The following is a 20,477-nucleotide window of genomic DNA, read 5'->3' on the forward strand; positions in this document are numbered from 1 at the left end:
TTCCATACATAGCCCTCCACTTCTATCTATGAGGCTATTTGTAAGGCTACTGATATACAGAGAATTGTGCCGGCATGTAGTAGTCAGAGCAATAAATTATTGCAATTTACACTTGTATTTGTAGTGTTGTTCTAGAGGCTAAGGATAAATGTAAATAAATGCTTAGAGTAGATGACATATTGAAGGAAGAAGGCCCAATAAGCTAGAAATGAATACTACTGAACTAAATGTTAGCTGCTGTTAAAATTACTTCAGAAATAAAACATTCAATAAAGTGCATGTTATTTCTTATCATAGATTATTTTGTGAGTAATGGAAATGTTCTCAATGATATTTACTATTAGCTGCCATCTAATATTTAAAAAAAGAGTACTTGGTGTACCTCAATATGTTGACAATGTTGCAACTGTTGATGAAAATGATTTGTTAAGTACAACATATTTACCTAGGCTATTCTTCGATATGTATAGAAGAAATGCCAACTTAAATTACATAAAATAATACATAAATACATCTATAACCCATTTGCTTGTCCGGCAATTAGCTCCATACCCCAGTCCCCCCACCCCATCAAATGATAACATCTGCTTACCATCTACAAACAACAAAGGGCTGCTGGGGTCAGTCTGTTTTCCAATAATGTAGCTAGAACTTGGAATAAAATTCCTATAACAATCAGATCTGTCTCACACCTTCATCTTTTCAAACCATTATTCAAAGACCTGGCTCTGCTCCTTGTGTGGGGCATAGCTTCTTCTAACATCCTTCATCACCTTCTTATACCTCCCTTTAAAACACCAACTCACATAACCGGCTTATTTCATTCTAATTCTTCACTTTATTGTAGTACTTAAACTACTATACCTTCTTCTTCTTTTAGCTTTTTCCTGGTTAGGGGTCGCCAAAGCAGATCACCTGTCCGCTCATGATTGGCAGTGGAGTTTTACGGTGTTGAGTTGCCAGCCCGGCACCCAACCTTCTACAGAAGGCACACACACGCATGCACACACTCACACCTAGGGCCAATTCAGTGTGTCCAATCCACCTACAGCATGTTTTCGGGATGTGTGTGGAAACCGGAGCACCTGGAGGAAACTCACACGACCACAGGGAGGACATGCAGGTTCCACACAGAAGGCACCCCAGCAGAGGATCGAACCAGATAATCTCTTGCTGTTAGGTGGCAACACTAACCGCTGCACCACCGTGGCCGCTCTAAACTACTATACCTTCTTCTAATTAGCACAATTAGATTACCATTCCATTGCTACTTCTCTATTAACACTTATCCCCTCTAACATCTCATTTTAATGTATTTCTTAAATTACTCCAACCTATCTTGTACACCAGTCTTCTATCTGTAAGTTCTCAATATAATGCTTGTGTATTAGAGTTATTAAGAGCAGTATCCAACATCCGCCCCTATTTTAGTCCGGTGTTCTCCCATTATTTCTTGAGCTAAAATGTTGAGATGTGTGGTGCATACATAGAAAGGACTACAGCCATATTGCTTACATGAAATGTAACGCTTTTAACATTTAAAATCCTGAAAAAAGTCTATTGTCAATTACACTTCACAGCCCATCCCTGCCTGCTGCTGGAGGGCCGACTGCTGACTGTTGAATTTATGACTGAGGCAGAAGCAGACAGACAGGATTATCAGCTAGATTTGAGACAGACCTGAAACCACCCAAAGACAGTGCAACACCAAAGAGAGTACCGCCATGACTGGAGTGAAGGGGCAGGATTGGACAGCAATGACTAGTCCCTCAAATCTGTAAAAAGTATAATAGTAAGAGGGCTATGGGTGCCAACGCCCGATATGTGTCTTGCCCAAGGAAGTCACTTATGAGAGCATACTTGTTCCAAGCCACTATTTCTGGATTTAATAGATTAATATTAGATGGATTATTCATTTAAAGACAGGAGCAGTAATGATAAGTTGATAATTCTAGTTTCTTTACTTCAGTTCCGCTACCTTGAGAGATTGAGCAATCAATACAAATGACAGAACTAATAAAAAAAACAATACTGCTGTCATGCATGATATAAATGTTGCATAAGTACATTGCCTAAGGCTAGCTGTTCTATGTACCTTTTTATTTTGCATTTTATGATAGGTTTCTGCCTTTGGGAAACTGTGTGAATATAAATACATAAGTTACTATGTATTATTTATTAGTGCTATTTAGGGGATGTTCACAAAAGGAATGCAACTGGTGTTTTCACTCAGGACCTCTCTAGCTATTATTTCCTCTGCTACTGCAGCACACTATTGCAGTTTTTTTTTTTTTTTTTTTAGGGAGGAGATAGCAGCTGCAAGATACAGCCTTAGAGAGTGGTTAGTCTAATGGCTTTTGCACTATGGATAGATATAAAGTATAAAATTGAATGTCTGGCATTAATATCTGACTGTACAATCATCCATGATTTACAAGAACAGGATAAAGAAGATGTTCTGGCAACACAGAAACAATGTGTGTGTGTGTGTGTGTGTGTGTGAGGGTAAATGAGGGAGCGTGCCTGTTCTAACATGACATGGATTCTACAACTGTTTACAACCAGAAGTGTTGATCTGCACCTGCTCTATTTAATGGTGATGCAAGGACATGCAAATTAGCTGATAATGAAGTCTTTCCTCATTGCAGTTAATGTACCTCTGAACTGAAATTATTACATCATGGAACAGGGCTGTTTTACCACAAACCTGGAAAAGAAGATTTCTTTAAATGAGCTAGAGTTCTTTATGAATCCTCAGGTCTATGTTTTCTATATGCTTTGCGCAGTTTTATGGCCTGAGATGAGAATGAAGATGGTGCAGGGTCAGTTGTCTAACCAATTTAACAATCTTCAAATAAAGCAATAATTAAGTCTTTAATACTTTATCTGGTCTTAATGGACAATTCTTTATATGATAAAAGCCGGGGTGTTCAGTTTTCCAAAACTAACTGCGATTCATGTTTAGCCATTGAGAGTGAACCCTTAGCTGTTACACCAGGCATAAAATCAGTACACAAACAAAAGGGTGTAAGCCACATTAGTGAAAGAATAAAAACTATACTGCTTTGGAGAAATCCTGTTTAACTGAAAGTGCAATGAACTGTTAATAACGGAAACAAATGGCATCCTTCCCCATTGCTTGCAGATTTAAGGGATTTACCCCCATCACCAAAAAGAAAGAAATAAAATTAAATAAACTTGTTCTGACATTGAAATAGCTATTTTTCAAACTCTTGTCCACCATTCCCACTCTGATACAACAATTCAAATGATCTAGTGCTTGCTGTATGCTTTCCTTTGTTTACTGTGGATTAATGTGATACAACACTACACAAATTTATATCCACAGCCAGAAGTGCAATTTGTTTTTAATTAACTCCAATGAGATTGCAAAGACTCATTAATCTGTTTCAAAATCAAGAAGACATTGCACTGTGGTTTGTTTGACGGCAGACACTGGTTAGGGACCAAATATCAGTAAAGGATTAGGCAGTTTTTTTCTTGCTTGCCTTGTGGAATGGATCATTAAGCCCCTTGCAAGCCAGTTGTATATGACAGAGATGGATGTGTTAACTTTTTGTGTATACAATCACATAGTCATCACAGGACAACAATGTTAACCTAGATTTGAAAAACATCTTCATATTTTAGTAATAGAATGCATGTACGTTTGCTTTCCAGGATGAGTTACGGATGGCAAAACTATATTTCCTGTAACTGACTGTCTGAAAATAGATAATTTAAGCTAAATTAATGATTATATGGTTATCTTGTTCACTAAACATATGGATCTGTGAACATATATCTTCTGTAATATTCAAAAGTGTGAGGAAAGAGGAAGTACTCTTCTTCTAAAAGCTGTCTAAATGTACTTTTGGAATCATGATGAACATAAATAAAAAAATATCCTTTTAAATAAAGAAACTAGGTGTAAAGTAGGGTAACTTGTTGTTTTAATGACATTATTATATGATAGATTTAATGGAGATGACTTATAGCACTTGTCTGGAAGGTTGCACAGAGGATTAAGGCTATTAGCTGTTAATGAGCTGCTCTGTGTGTCCCATGGTTTAATTCCCTCATCCTCCCTTTGCCTAACAGTGGGACTCTTAGCAGGTCACTTAACTAAAAAGTGCTCATAAGCTGACTATGAAAAAGGTCAGTGAGGATCAAAGCTCCACCATGGTCAATAAATAACATATATATATATATATATATATATATATATATATATATATATATATATATATATATATATATATAGATAGATATATAGATAGATATATATATATATATATATATATATATATATATATATATATATATATATATATATATATATCTATATATATATATATATATATATATATATATATATATATATATATATATATATATATATATATATATATATATATATATATATATATATATATATATATATATATATATATATATATATATATATATATATATATATATATATATATATATATATATATGTATATATATATATATATATATATATATAGATATATACACACACACACACACACACACACACACACACATATACACACCATTTGGTCATATTGTCTACTGTACATTAACAAAACTAGGCTGTGTATGCCATGTCTAAGACACTGAATCAATAATCCTGTATTAATTAATTATTTTGTTTTCAATTTATTTTACTGTAATTTAAAGTAACTGCATGTTTACTTGACTGCACATAACATCCAAAGCCTATTTGAAATTAGCTCAAGTCTTCCTGTAAAACTGATAAAATGAACAACTGAGTCACTGATGTGTAAGTCAGTTACCAACATTTTGCCTAAATATTCTTTAATTTGCTAATATAATATTCTTTCATTTCCAATAGCCTGCCAGATTAAAATTAAAATCATTCCACTTTAAAATAGAAATATTATCAATTGTTGCTGCACATTAACCCATGGCTGAGAAAAGGTCTATTCACATGAATAGTTTTCATAATTTACGTCAAGATCATCTCCACTTATTTAACAATGTATAGTTTGTATCTCTAGAAAGATAGTCAAAAGAAAATTAAAATATTTTTCAGTTAAAGAAAAATGCTCTAGTTGACTTGAAAAAATATTTAACCTTTTGTATGCTCTTTTAAAAGCTAGTATTTTAAATTTAGATAAAACAGTCTTTAATTACCAGTCTGTTCTACAACATGATAGACACAATCTAATTCATGAGGAATATATGAAATGCTGTAAAACAGGCTTTTTTAGATTTTTCACTGTTTATGTAACCAGAATAGATACAAATTTAGCAGATATAACATTACAAACCATATTATTTCTTTTGTTTTATTTTACATTCTTTTTACTCTTTGCCCCCACTGCCTGCTAACCACCAGTACCAACCGACGATTTATTCCATTCATTCCAAACCACTAAGGCAAAGGTTGACAGAGGGATTGCTATTTTGATCGCCATTAGGGGTGGTTTGAGGGTTTCCTCTTTGCCTCTACATTTTCCCTGTTGCCAATGAATTTGCAGAGCCAAAGGAAAACATGCAATGGGCTATCTGCAGTGGTCATCCATCACTTCTACTAGAGATGTTGCCAACAAGCAGTCTCACCTCCTCTCACTAAGATTGGGAAATTGTAGTTCCCTATGTGTTCCCTGAGCACCCACTGTTCTTTCTACTCCCTTAGAGAGGTAAACTGGCAACAGCTATTGTCTCATCTCCCTCCAAACTTGGCTTCCTCAGTGCTGAGGATGTTAATTGAACCACACCCAAGTCACAGTAATGGCTCCATCCCTTTGAGCAGAGACACCAGGCTATTTTATTTTACATTAGCAAGTGAACTGTTCTAGTGACCCTTTTCAGGCACGACTTGAGCCAACAAGTAGAATCAGATATAGTATATATATATATATATATATATATATATATATATATATATATATATATATGTGTGTGTGTATCACGAAAAGTGTGCACAACACTTAGTTTGTACCAAGCATTCTCATTTTTACAAAAACATGCAACCTATACAAGGTAAAATTTCCCATGGGGCATTATCTAGTACTTGGAAGCCGATACAATATTTCTGTTATTATTATCATAATGTAAGATCAACAACTACAGCAATTATTGTATTTTTAATATAGAACAATGAGTTTGATTAAGAAGCATTAATCTTTTGTACAGGCACTAAGCAATCTACAGATTAAAAATATACTGATGTTTACAGAAATAAAAGATGATTAAATAATGCATGGAGCACAATGATTGCATTCCAATATTGTGAAAAAGACACACTGGTTAAATGCTGGTTAAAGACCTGATGTTAATAGTGCTGAAATGCTAAGTACCTTACCTAGCTCAGTTAATATCAGGTGTCACATTAGGCACTAACTACTGACAGTGCCAGCCAACAAATGGCAGCAGCAGAAATAAAACAGCTTTGTTTCTGCCTGCTGTATATGTCTGTCACCTGTCCTTGAGTTCTTGTCATATTTTGCCTGTCCCTACTAAATGGGTTTAATTTTCTGGTAAACTGCTGAGATCTGCAGTCTGTCAAAAATGCCAGCAGCAGAATGTCAGAATTTGTATTCTTCAGATTTGCATATTGATGTAAAACTGGTTATTCTATTAATATTTTAAGGGAATTGAAGCAGTCTTTAAAAACTCTTCTTGCTTTTGATCCACTACTGGTAAACCTGATCGTTGTTCCTCTAATGTCTGCTTAACAGCCATCACTAAGCGCTATACCTGCTTTCCAAGCTAGTAAAACTTCTTCTTTCGGCTGCTCCCGTTAGGGGTCACCACAGCGGATCATCCGTTTCCATTTCTTCCTGTCCTCTGCATCTTGCTCTGTCACATCAACCACCTGCATGTCCTCTCTCACCACATCCATAAACCTGATCTTAGGCCTTCCTCGTTTCCTGTTACCGGGCAGCTTCATCCTTAGCATTTTTTCCCCAATATACTCTGCATCCCTCCTCAGCACATGTCCAAACCAATGTAATCTTGCCTCTCTGGCTTTGTCTCCAAACCTTCCAACCTGGACTGACCCTCTAATATACTTATTCCTAATCCTGTCCACCCTCATCACACCCAGTGCAAATCTTAACATCTTTAACTCTGCAACCTCCAGCCCTGACTCCTGCCTTTTCGGCAATGCCACCATCTCCAACCCATATAACATATATGGTCTCACTACCCTCTTGTAGACCTTCCCTTTCACTCTTACTGGTACTCTTCTGTCACAAATCACTCCTGACACTTCTCCACCCACTCCACCCTGCCTGTACTCTCTTCTTCACCTTTCTTCCACACTCACTATTACTCTGAACTGTTGATCCCAAGTATTTAAACTAATCCACCTTCGCCAACTCTACTCCCTGCATCCTCACCATTCCTCTATTCTCCCTCTCATTCACACACACATATTCAGTCTTCATCCTGCTAACTTCATTCCTCTTCTCTCTGAAACATATGTCCACCTCTCCAGGGTCTCCTCAACCTGTTCCCTACTCTCTCTACAGATCACAATGTCATCTGCAAACATCATAGTCCACGGGGACTCCTGTCTGATCTTGTCTGTCAACCTGTCCATCACCATTGCAACTAAGAAAGGGCTTAGAGCTGATCCTTGATGTAATCCCACCTCCACCTTAAATGCATACATCACTCCCACTGCAGACCTCACCACTGTCACACTACCTTCGTACAAATCCTGTACCACTCTTGCATAATTCTCTGACAGCCCTGACTTCCTCATACAATACCACAACTCCTCGCTAGGCACCCTGTCATATGCTTTCTCTAAGTCCACAAAAACACAATGCAACTCCTCCTGACCTTCTCTGTAATTCTCCATCAACACTCTCAGAGCAAACATCGCATCTGTAGTGCTCTTTCCTGGCAAGAAACAATACTACTGATCACTAATTATCTCCCTTCTTAACCTAGCTTCCATTATTCTTTCACATAACTTCATGCTGTGACCGATCAATTTAATCCCTCAGTAGTTACTACAGCTCTGCATATCACCCTTATTCTTAAAAATCGGTAACAAAACACTTTGTTCATTCCTCAGGCATCCTCTCACTTTCCAAGATTTCATTAAACAATCTGGTTAAAAACTCCACTGCCATTTCACCTAAACACCTCCATGCTTCCACAGGTATGTCATCTGGACCAACAGCCTTTCCATTCTTCATCCTCTTCATAGCTATCCTTACCTTCCTCCTTGCTAATCCATTGCACTTTCAGATTCAATATCCCCAAATCATCCAAGTTTCTCTCCCTCTCATTCTCTTTATTCATCAGTCCCTCAAAGTACTCTTTCCGTCTGCTCAACACAATCTCCCCACTTGAGTACATTTCCCTCATTATCCTTTATCACCCTTACCTGCTGCACATCTTTACTAGCTCGCTCCCTCGGATTAGCCAATCGGTACAGGTCCTTTTCTCCCTCCTTAGTATCCAACCTTTTCATACAACTCTTCATATGCCTTATCCTTAGCCTTCGCCACCTCTCTCTTTGTCATGCACCTCATCTCCTTATATTCCTGTCTACTTTCTTCATCTGTCTGACAATCCCACTTCTTCTTCGCCAACCTCTTTCTCTGTATATTCTCCTGTACTTCCTCATTCCACCACCAGGTCTTCTTGTCCTCTTTCCTCTGTCCAGATGTCACACCAACTACCTTTCTAGCCGTCTCCCTTAGTAGCTCTGCTGTAGTTACCCAGCTATTTGGTAACTCTTCACTGCCACCCAATGCCTGTCTTAACTCTTCCCTGAACTCCACCTCACAATTGCCCTTTTTCAATTTCCACCATTTGATCCTTGGTGCTGCCCTCACACTCCTCCTCCTCTTCTTGATCACCAGTGTCATCCTACAAACCACCATCCTATGCTGCCTAACTACACTTTCCCCCGCCACCACTTCAGTTTCCAATCTCCTTCAGACTGGTCCTTCTACATAAGATATATTCCATCTGTGTGCATCTTCCTCCACTGTTGTATGTCATCCTATGCTCCTCCCTATTGTTAAAATACATATTCACCGCAGCCATGTCCATCCTGTTTGCAAAATCCACCATCTGATCTTCTGCCTTCCTCTGCTTAACACCATACCTACCCATCACTTCCTCATCGCCTCTGTTCCCTTCACCAAGCTAGTAAAACATTTCATGTTTTTTTTTATTCTTTTTTTTCTGTAACCAGTAGTACATGAAGCAGATAAAGCTGCATGCACTACAAAGAATTACGACTGGATCTCTGATTGCAAGCCTTAATTATGCATTGTCTACATGGATGCCAAGAAATTCGTTCTCAAAGTGAGCAAAAACAGGTTTTAAGGAGAAGAGCAATTTCTGAGATTCTCTCTTCTCCTTTAATTTTTATCTTTTTTTCTTGTCAGCACTTGGCATTTTGAGTGATGAATTTCAATAGGCAGCCATGTCAGCAACTTCAGTAAGGCACATTGTATAACTGACGACCCTCATTAGTAAACAATGCTGTGGCATTGCATGATCTTCCAAAGCCATAAGGGAAAGGCTCGAGACTCTTAGCATATTCCAATATGGTGAGCTATGTCACAGCTCCTACATTACTGTTAAGTAGTATATGACAAGGTTTTTTGCTCTATTATGTCAGCAGGAATATCATTCATTTTTCAAGACATAACCTTTTGTCATTTGGGAGAGCTGTTACTTCTCATTTTTAAGTTTACGCTCTGCTGCCTTGACCTTTACAAATCTAGTCAAGAAACAGTGACAGAGCAAAGAGTGAGAAAGAGGTTACTCTTAATAAAAGATGTGCAGAGAATTAAAACTGAATGGCATTTTTCTGTCAGACTGAACCTGGACTACACTTTAGAAATAAAGAATACAAGGTGAGATAAAAATAAGCAGAAAATGAGGATGTAAAACTGAAGCTAAAACATTCTGCAACTCAGAGGGGGATACAGTTAAAAGGTATCAGCTTAGCTCTTGACTGAGATCCAGAGAAGAAATTATTGCAATCTGAATTAAAGGGATATAGAAAATCATTTAATTAATAAAACTAAACCTATGCACCTTACTAAAATCAGTCAAGGAAGCGATATGCATGCAAGTGCTGAAAAAATGAAATTAAAAAGAAGCTATTATTAATGATTACCAACCAGTTCTCAGAAAGAGAAGAGGTAGCAACAGGAAGAACCTACAAAAAAAGATTTTTTTTTTGCTCTTAGCAGGGGACAAAAACAGACTTTAATTTGCATCTGTCAGATGATACTAACTGCTCCATACAGTAAGTGGTGCTGCGGTAACATTGTCGCCTCACAGTAAGACTGTGTCCGCTTCGATTCTCAGCTAGAGCGTCTTCTGCATGGAGACATGCATGAATGGGTGTACCTTCATTGAAGGTTATGCGTCAGGCCTGGCAAGCCGGTACATAAAAATCAACTGCCAATCATTAGCAGACCGGAGTTCTGTTGTGGCGACCCCTAACCGGGAAAAGCCAAAAGACACAAACAAACTGTAAGTCTTATTATGTAAAAGCAACTTATGCATCACTAAAGTGCTCTTGTTAGGTTAAATGACTTGCTCAGACATGCAGTATGTATGTGTGTGTGTAGGGGGAGGTGGACTGAGGAAAACAAACCTATGACAAAAGGATGAATCTAATTAGTCATTTAAACTGATATTTATACTATCTTGCCAAGCTGAATGACAGTCATAGACTTCTAAAGGTCAGATCTATTATGCAGCATTTCACCATGCAGCAACCACTTTCTATGCTGCATTTATCATCACTGTTCTTGGATTGGTGCATAGCAATATTATCAAACATCTACATCCTTTGTGCAAGTCCTTCTGCAGATTGTTAATAAATGTAGAGCAACACACTTTCCTCCACACTCTACGGGCATGCACACTGCATCCAGAATTTGTTGGCAAAATTTGAATAAACAATTCTTCTGCAACATAAAACTGGTTTCAGTGTTGGATATGGTTACCAAGCTGTTTCTTCTGTTTGAAGTTATATTTGTCTAATCCAGTGGATTGTAATATGGTATATGTCAGCTATAATTTTGTAGCACCAGAGTGTAATATTCATGATTGCCATTATTTTGCAAAATGGTCTTCCTCAATTATGAGAAAACGAATCAATGGGAAGTGTTTTGTGTGTGTGTGTGTGTGTGTGTGTGTGTGTGTGTGTGTGTGTGTGTGTGTGTGTGTCGGTGTTTGTAATTGCAGCTTTTTGCAGAACTTCAAATGGATTTTTCTGGCAGAAACATTTGTCTTACTACGCCAAAGAAGGGGGGTGGTTCTTAAAAGTGTGGCCAGGAAAAGGATCTATATAGGGGTGCTGGTTGTTTTGTTTTCCCGTTTGATGGAGTTACAGTTCTCCCACCCTTTCACCTTACCTTAAGGGTGGTTGCAGGAAGGCCTTCCCCTCTTAACATGCCCCCTGATTTCCTAGGCCGATTGGTAGCTGTTTGGTGGAGAGTGAGTGGTACAGTATGATGGTCACTGCTTCGAGGTTTGGTGCCTATGGGTGCCACCATAGAGGAGCATATCAGAAGAGCAATAGTCTTTGCAACCTGGCCTAGTGCCCTCTTGTGATAGTATTTGAATATGGTTGGCAAGTGAAAATCATATTTGTAAATCAAGTGGTCAACTGTTAAGTGTTTAATAAAGCTTTGGTCACGACATGTGTCTGGTTATGGCACAGGCCTCAGACAAACAATGTACAGTTATGAGTATATTTGAATATTTTGTAGTTTTTGAAATGGATTACATTAAGTTGTTATTAAACTGCATTTTTCTTAAACATTTTTTAACAGTTTTATAATGTATTCTAAATATTGATGTATTTGTTTTATTAATCTCTGATAACATTTAAAGGCTAAAGAGACACAGACACACTATCCTGCTGTGTCAAGGAACTCTCTGAATGTTTTTGAGTTTGGAATGACATGGTTATGCTAGAGCACTATAGGTTCATATGTTAATAGGTAGGTACTAGGCTATCTGTCCAAAGGCATTTCTAAGCCTAGCAGGAATGTGTTGGCCTTCACCGCCCCAGCGCCCCCTTAGATTAGTTCCCTGTGCCTTTGTCCAACAGATCCATTGAAGTGATCCCTGGGGTAAACTTTCTGTTTCCCATCCACTTATCAAGGTTTCTCTTGAAGAGAGTTAGTGAGAAGCTCTGCCTAATGCAGATTGTAATCTTGTTCCAGAGCGTGAGAAGTTTCTGGGACAGGAATCTGTCCCTCCAGCATGTCCTATTTATTGTTGTGGTGAGGTTTAGATCCCTGGACCATGTGGCTCGAGGGGATATGGTTTTCTTTAGGTGAAGCGTTGTCCATCAGTTCTGGTTTAGACATGGCCTTGTATGTTAGGCAGAGATCAGCTCTGAGTAGGCGATATGCAACAGACTACAGCTGGAGTTTCTTTAGTCGAGCTGCATAGGGCATCTGCTTGAGGCCAGTGATCTTCTTGGTGAGGTACTTCTGTGGTCTTTCCAGTTGTTGTCGGTGTCTTGTAAGGTACATCCCAAATGGGGCACTGTACTCTATAATGGGTCTGATGAGTGATGCACAGAGGGGCTCAATGACCTCTTTTGACCTGGATGCAAACCCTTTTGTGATTAGGTGGGCCACACAGAAGGATTTTCTAACCACTTTGGCAATGTGGTTATCAAAGGAGAGGTTACTATCTACTTGGGTCCCCAGATCCCTTATTACATCTTCCGTATTTAGAGGGCTACCACCTACATGGTAATTTGTGGGTACTTTGTTTATTCCAAAGGGGATGACTATGCACTTTTTGGCATTTAGCTTGAGGCCATGGTTTTGACATCAGCTATCTGTCTCAGTGAGACCCTTTTGGAGGATGTGTGTGTCAGCTGGAGAGTCAATTATAGCCCCTAGTTTGCAGTCGTCTGTGAACTTGGTCAGCCATAGTCCTCCTGTGCTTGCCTGTACCTCTGAGAGGTATATGCAGAACAGGAGGGATCCCAGGACTGAGCCCTGGGGAATGCCACTTGTAACTGGTTTAGAGTAAGACCTAGCTCCTGCAACTCTTACCATGTGGGTTCTGTCCATGAGCCAGTTGGCAACCCATCTCGTGATGTAGGGGTTTATGTTCAGGCTGGTGAGCTTGTCTGTAATACCAGAGTGGGGAATGGTGTCAAAGGCCTTTGCAAGGTCTAGGTAGGCTGTGTGGACCACCTTTCCCTCATCTATAGCCTTGGTAACAGTCTCAAAGAAGTCCACCAGGTTTAGGAGGCATGATCTGCTCTTAAAGCCAAACTGGGTAGGGTTCAGTGTTTGGAGGTTCCCAATGTCTCCGTTAATGAGATCCATGATGATGCACTCCATAGCTTTGCAGACCAAGCTAGTCAGGCTTATAGGGAGATAGTTCCCGGGGGTCTGTTGTGGCTCCACCTTTTTGGAGTGGAATAACTGTTGCTGTGCACCACTCTGTGGGCACATATTCTGTGGAGATGCTGAGTTTAAACAGTGTTTAGTTGAGGGGTTAGTTCATCTTTGAGCTCATGTAGGACAACGCCTTGGACACTGTCCAGTCTCATTGATGCTGTGTTTTTGGCTTTGGAGAGGGCTGTTTTAAACCTGAGTGTCTGTGATTTCAGGGGCACTACATTCTTCTGGTATAGTTATGGGCCCTTTTCGGGGGTGAAGTTTGCACTGAACCTGTCGGCCAGGATGTTGGCTATATCAGTCAGTTCCGTGTATTTTGTGCCATTTTGCACTAACTCTGAGCAGATCTGAGAATTGCCACTTAGATTCTTGACATAGATAAAGAATACCTTGTGGTTATCTTTGGAGTCCATGGCAATTTCTTTCGAAGCTAGCCTTGGATGATTTTATGAGGGAATGTAGTTTCTTGATGATACTGATCAGGGATGACTTCCCCCTTCTTGAGATTTTTACTCTTTTCTGTACTAGCTTCCTCCTTCTATTGTATAGCTTGTTTATGCCAGGGGCCCACCAGACTTGTTTCCTTTTCTTGGAGGAGTGAGTCTTGGTTTTGTTTGGGATAGCATGATCCATGCATTCTTGCAGGTGCCCGTAGAGTGCATTATTAAAGGATTTTGCAGCTTGGACAGCATTATCCTTTAGCATGGGGGCTTTGAAACTTCCCACCTCTGTCTGAAGTAACGCGAAGTTTGCTTTTGAAAAGTTTTTCACTGTGGTTTCTTTGACGGGGGGTGGTGGCGGAATGTGGATATCCAGAGTGATTAGTTTATGGTCAGATCTAACCAGCGAGGGGTTGACCTCCGGTGTGGAACATTTGTTGCCCATGTTCATGATGACCAGGTCCAATATGTTGTCACCTCTGGTGGGGGTGTTGACCAGTTGATCCAAGCTGTTTGAGTTTATAAATTCTAGGAAATGTTGGGCAAGGGAGTTTTTACTTGAGTAGTTCTCCCAGTTAATGTTTGGGTAATTGAAATCACCCAATATCAGGGTGTTTGGTAGGACCTTTATGTTTCCCAGTGTTTCCAGGAATGCGGAGTGGGGGTCCTGGGACATGGTGGGTGATCTGTAGCAAGCTACAATTTGAATAGCAATTTTGCCCATTGTTAGTTGCACATGGATGATCTCTGAAGCATCTTGCTGTGCCACTAACCTGGAGGTGTGGGTATCCTTGATGAATATGGATACTCCCCCGCCTTTTGTATTTTGGTCCGGGTTTTGTGGCTGAAATGTGTGGTACGAGTTGTAGCCTGGTAGTGCTGGGGTGCTCTCTGGAGCCTTAAACCAAGTTTCTGTTACTGCACATATATCGATTTTCTCCATACTGAGGAGTGCCTCAAGTGCATGCATTTTGAAGTTTAGACTTCTGGCATTGAGTAGCATTATGCTCAGTTTTTTGTTACTTATGCTATTTATGGCAGTGGGTTTGTCTTTTGAGCCTTGCCTAAAAAAAGGCACTATGAGGGTGGCAAGAGCCTTGGCCAGTATTCGAAAGCCTAAGGGTGATGGGTGAAAGCTGTCTCTAGCGATGCAGTGTGGCTTGTCGAGCATGTCATCCCAGGCTGATGGACACTGGATCCCCTTTGAATGACACCAGAAGCTTAGCCAATTGTTGAAATTGATACTTTTTTCTCTATACCATGGTATCATTCTTGGTGAGGGCAGGATGCTACTCAGGGTCAGGGTCATACCGGCCTGGGATACGTGATCAGAGAGCTCCTCCAGGTCTCTTTTCATGTAGTCCAGGGAGGTACGGCTCAGGTGATTCACACCAACATGGACAATGACAGAGTCATATTTGTACTTGTTCTGGAGTGACCCGAGTGCTTGTGTTATGTTGCGGATCCTGGCACCTGACAGACAGCCAACAGTAACCTTCTCCTTGTTCAGCCTAGTGAATGGGACGTCAGTGTGCCTAACTATAGAGTCACCTATTACTAGTGTGTTGGGTATGTTATTTTGCCTTAAGGGCAGTGATTATGTGGCACACTGGTTTTGTGAAGTATGTGTTTCATGGTTTGTGTTGGGGGCTGGAGGTTGCTTGGATGTCTGCTTTGGAGGTTGCTTTTGCAGATTTTTATTTAGAACCTCCAAGTATGTTTTTGTGTATTTATGTGTGTTTTTTGCCATTGCTGGTTTCATAGGTCTATGTGAGACTGGTGGTGTGATGCAAATAATTCTCTTCTCCTCTTGACTGCCTGGTCCAGTCTTGGGTTGAGAGAGCTTAGCCACCTGTTTGGCTGTATAATTGCATCTCTCACATGTATTAGTGTTTGGTGGATGGAGGAGAGGGTTGTCTGTATACATGAGGCAATTGTAACATTGCCTCAAAATGCCCAGATTCACCAGTTGGACCGGAGAGCACACCTGAAACTGCCCTTTGGACATGACTGGATAGGTACAGTGAACCGTTTTACTGACTGGCTGGTAAGGTCAAATACAGAGCCTTGTCCTTTTCTACAGTATAGGGGGGTCTACTGCTAAGGTTTATTAGTGCTTGTTATGAGTTTTTAGCAAGTGCCAGGATGAGAAGTCAATGGTTTGAGTGCTTAAGTTGAACGTTTGTCTAGTTCCAAGAAAAAAATTGAAGAGTAGACTTTGTGGAGCTGGGAATAGTTATACCCTAGCTAATGGGTGCTGCCTGGTGCATAAAACCACGCAAATGTGGGTTTTGTAGCAGGGAAATAAAAAGAGAGAAATTAGCCCAAAATGGCTATAACCATCATGTTCTTTTGCTGTAAGCAATTAAAGAAAACTGCTACAAAGTTGCTTCTTCTTGAAGTTGTAGCAAATGTTGACATGCCGACACAGGAAATATGTGATGTCATCAGTCCTATTACTTTCTTCTTCCGTGTAATAGCTCATAAACCAAGACAATATTACATTATGAATTTATGAGACACATTGTTTTTAAATAGTGTGACTGTCTGCAGAGCTATTTGACTGTCAGTATATATGCCCTGGTGGCTATCAACCTATACTGGTAGCTGATAGCATTCATATATAATGAAATCATATCAAAATTTAGAATAGGATGTCTGACAAAGTATTTCACTTCAGAAACTTCCTGTCCACTGCTAACAATTCATATAACATCAAAAATAATAATTCTCTACCTTGACCTTAACTAACCTTCTTCTTTCAGCTTTTCCCGGTTAGGTGTCGCCATAGCGGATCACTTGTCCGCTCATGAGTGGCAGTAGAGTTTTACAGTGTCGAGTTGCCAGCCTGGTGCCTAACCTTCCACGGAAGGTGCACTCACTCCTAGGACCAGTTTAGAGTGACCAATCCACCTACAGCATGTCATTCGGATGTGGGAGGAAACCCACGTGACCACAGGGAGAACATGCAGACTCCGCACAAACTAATAATAATTATAAAACTGATTTAATGTAAGAAAACAGATTTCAGTGAACCAAGTTGCTTCTCAAAAATTAGGCCTAAATTCTAACCATAACAGGCATTCAGTAAAAATGTTTGAGAGAAACTTTTATCACAAAAGCATTATAAATTAGGTGCAGTTAATAAAAGGCCTTCAGCATACTAACTGCTATACATAATCTCACCTATAAGGTATGCAATTTACAGAAACACAAAACGTCATGAATTAGAATATAATAGGACAACCTGTCAGGAGAAAATCTTCACTTCTGAAGTATATCCCACAGGGACCATTGAACTTGATAATTTGATCAATGCTGAATAGAAGGTAGAGATGACCTCTTAAGACCTTGATGATATTTCTTAGCCAATTCACTATGTTGAATAAAGGATTTCTTGACAACTCTTGTAACATGGTGGTCCAAAGAGAGGGAATTATTGATTCAAGGTGGCTAAGGATAAGGCATATGAAGAGTTGTATGAAAGGTTGGACACTAAGGAGGGAGAAAAGGACCTGTACCGTTTGGCTAGACATCACTGTGGTGCGGTCTTCTACATTCACCCTGTGTCATGTTATGACAGTCCTCCACTATGGTGCAATCTCGAGTTGGTATATTTAAGTAGGGGTTGTGGGGGGGGCACAGCCCCCCACATCGGAGGGTGTGTGTGTGTGTGGGGGGATGGAGCCCCACTTTTGTAATTTTGTTTGATTCTTTTTTTTGGGGGGGTTGTAATGGTGTACAGTACATTTTAGCCATCAGCCATTGGCTTCCTGATGGCTGGCCAGCTATAACTTCTCGAAACTCCTTGTTCTGACATTCTGGGGATTCGCTTGGATGAACATTTGCTTAAAAGCTGTCAAGCATGTCGTTCTCAAGATTTTAAGTGTTCATTCATCTAATATAGACCCTCTGCTAATACTTAAACAAGGACTCTAAGGCTTCATGAACAGATAATTGAAATTCAATGGAAGGACATGTTTATTACCCTGTGTTTTGTAAATCTCTGGAGTAAACTTTCCTGACGTATTAATGAATGTAACCCTTTAAATATAAACAGATGACTGTATGGGAAGCCATAAATTTACTACTGGATTTACTAGTATGGCTCTCTTGGGGAAAGAAGTATTGAGTTTTAAGCCACAGCTTTGGCATCAAGCATTTGTCTGTGTTAGACCCTCCTGAAGGGTGTTCTTGGGGGATTCAATAACTCCTCATAGTTTGTAATCAACTGTGAACTTGGTTAGCCAGATGCCTTTGACACTGACTTTGACATCTGAGAAGTAGATGCCAAAGAAGAGTGGGCCCTGGGAGATTCCACTGGTGACCAACCTCTTTGTGGAGGTGGCTTTACCAATTCTATTCTCCTGGGTCCTATCAGTGAGCCAGCTAATGTATTATAAAGGAGTGTATAACTAGTTCCATAAGTTTGTTTACAATTGCCAAGTGGGGTATAGTATCAAATGCTTTAGCCAGATTTAAGTAGGCAGTATGCTCCACTTTTCCCCTCATCTTTTGCTTACTGACCTTTGGAAAGAAGCCCACAAGATTCAGTAAGCATGATCTTCCATAGACAAAGTCAAACTGGGATACAGCTGGTGTCTGGAGTTCTGCTATGTCCGTGGTGATAATTTCCATGATAATTCTTTTAATGGCTTTGCAAACAAGACTAATGGGTCTGTAGTTTCCAGGATATGTTGAAGGTCCTCTCTTATGAAGGGAGATGACCATTGCAGTCCTCCAGTTATGTGGCACTAAGGCTATTTTAGGACTGCAGTTAAATAATGAATCCAGAGGTTCTGATAAGTTGTGTTTTAAATTGTCAGGAGGCATCCTAGGATGTCATCAGGGCCAAATGAGGCTCTGTTCTTGGCTTTAGTGATTTCAGCCGGTATATTCTGCCTAGTTGCAGTTGGAGGGGTTTCGTTTGAGGGTATTTTTGGAGGATGGTTATAGGTGGGGGGGCTAAAGTCTGAACTGATTTTGTTCGCTATCAGGTTTGTTACATCACCAGACTCGGTGAATGCTACACCATTAATCATCAGTTCAGCACATTTGATGTGTGCTGCCTTTGAGGTTTCTGACATAGCTGTAGAAGACCTTATGGTTATCCTCCACCTGGGATGCTATCTTAACCTCAAATTTTGCTTTGCTTGACCTCATTAACTTTCTAAGTTGCCTATTTTGTTTGATGATAGAGTTTGTATCTTTATTGGAATTATCATTCCTGATTTTTGTCATATTTGTGTTTTCCTTTTGTTGCATATCCTGTTTAATTTGAGATTACACCACAGTGGTTTGTTTTTGAGGCTAGTCCTGGGCTTAATTCTGGTAGGTACAGCAGCCATTAACATGGTTGTACAGAGTTTCAGAGAGCAATTCATGACATGCTGCTCTGTTTTCAGGGTTTGGAGGGAAATGGAATTTTGATAAGCCATCACTTAATATATCGTAATCTGCCTTAGAATACTTCCTAACTCTTACTGGCTTTAAGGGAATTACAGAGTTGATTTTAATTTAGAAGAAAACAGTTTTATGGTCGGACCTTACAAGAGAGCATGATACATGGGGGGGGGGGGGTGCATTGTTCTTCTATATTTGTGAGCTGTGGGATTGTATGCAAGAGTTTTGCATCCACTGTCATTTCATAAAGACATCTCTCGCATACTGTATCTACTTCTTTAAGGATTAAAAGGGTGTCAGTAAACATGAGACAATTGTTCCACTGTCTCAAGTGCCCATATCCACCACAATGGCTACAGAGAAATTAGGAAACTGCATATCCCATCCTGCCAGTCCTTTGGCTTTTGAGCTACAGTGTGATGGTTTATTGTGGTTAGAAGGCTATTAAGGGTGCTTTGTTGGTGCAGACTAATGAGGGTGCTTTATTGGAGCAGAATATGCTAAACAGTACTAAATTATTTAGTCTTCTTAATGGCAAATAACATATATAATATATTTATTTTGCAAATTTCATAGTAAGGAATGAAGCCCTGTGCGAAGCAATAATGTACCAAATATCGTGCCATAAATGCCTGAGTGACTGCTTGCTTTGCATGTATATGCTCATGCAATATTTTAAGTCACCATTATGCAATTAAGATATCTTTAAACAATTTATTGCCAACCTGTTCAATGAACAAACTGGTGTGATTATTGTATGTATTTATTTATTTTAGCTAATATAAGTTTTTGTTTTCAGTGGTGCCTAGTTCTTTGTTGGAAAATATCCTATGCATTTTCCATTTTGTTTTGGTAAGTAGTTCACAAAGTTTAATGCGGCCTTTACTCCATGCTTATAATTCTGAAAAGCTTTCAGCACATACTATGCACATCACTGGTTATATTTTCACAACAAAATGTTTTATAGTGATTGTTCTGAGTATTACTTTGACAAGACCTAGTATCAGTACTTGTATATCATTCTCTCTTCAGCATTATTTCTTGTACATTTCATGCATATTGTATCTAGTTTTCTTTCCCTGTTCTCCTCCCCTTCATTTGTACCTGTTCTGGCACCCAAACAAGACACATTTTCTATACCAACACTGGAATTTTTTCCTTGCAACATATGACCTATTTGCTAAATTACTAATGTACCAGTTCATGTCTC

Source organism: Protopterus annectens, chromosome 8.part0 (genome assembly GCF_019279795.1).
Source record: "Protopterus annectens isolate FY-2018-M chromosome 8.part0, PAN1.0, whole genome shotgun sequence".
NCBI classification, from domain to species: Eukaryota; Metazoa; Chordata; order Ceratodontiformes; family Protopteridae; genus Protopterus; species Protopterus annectens.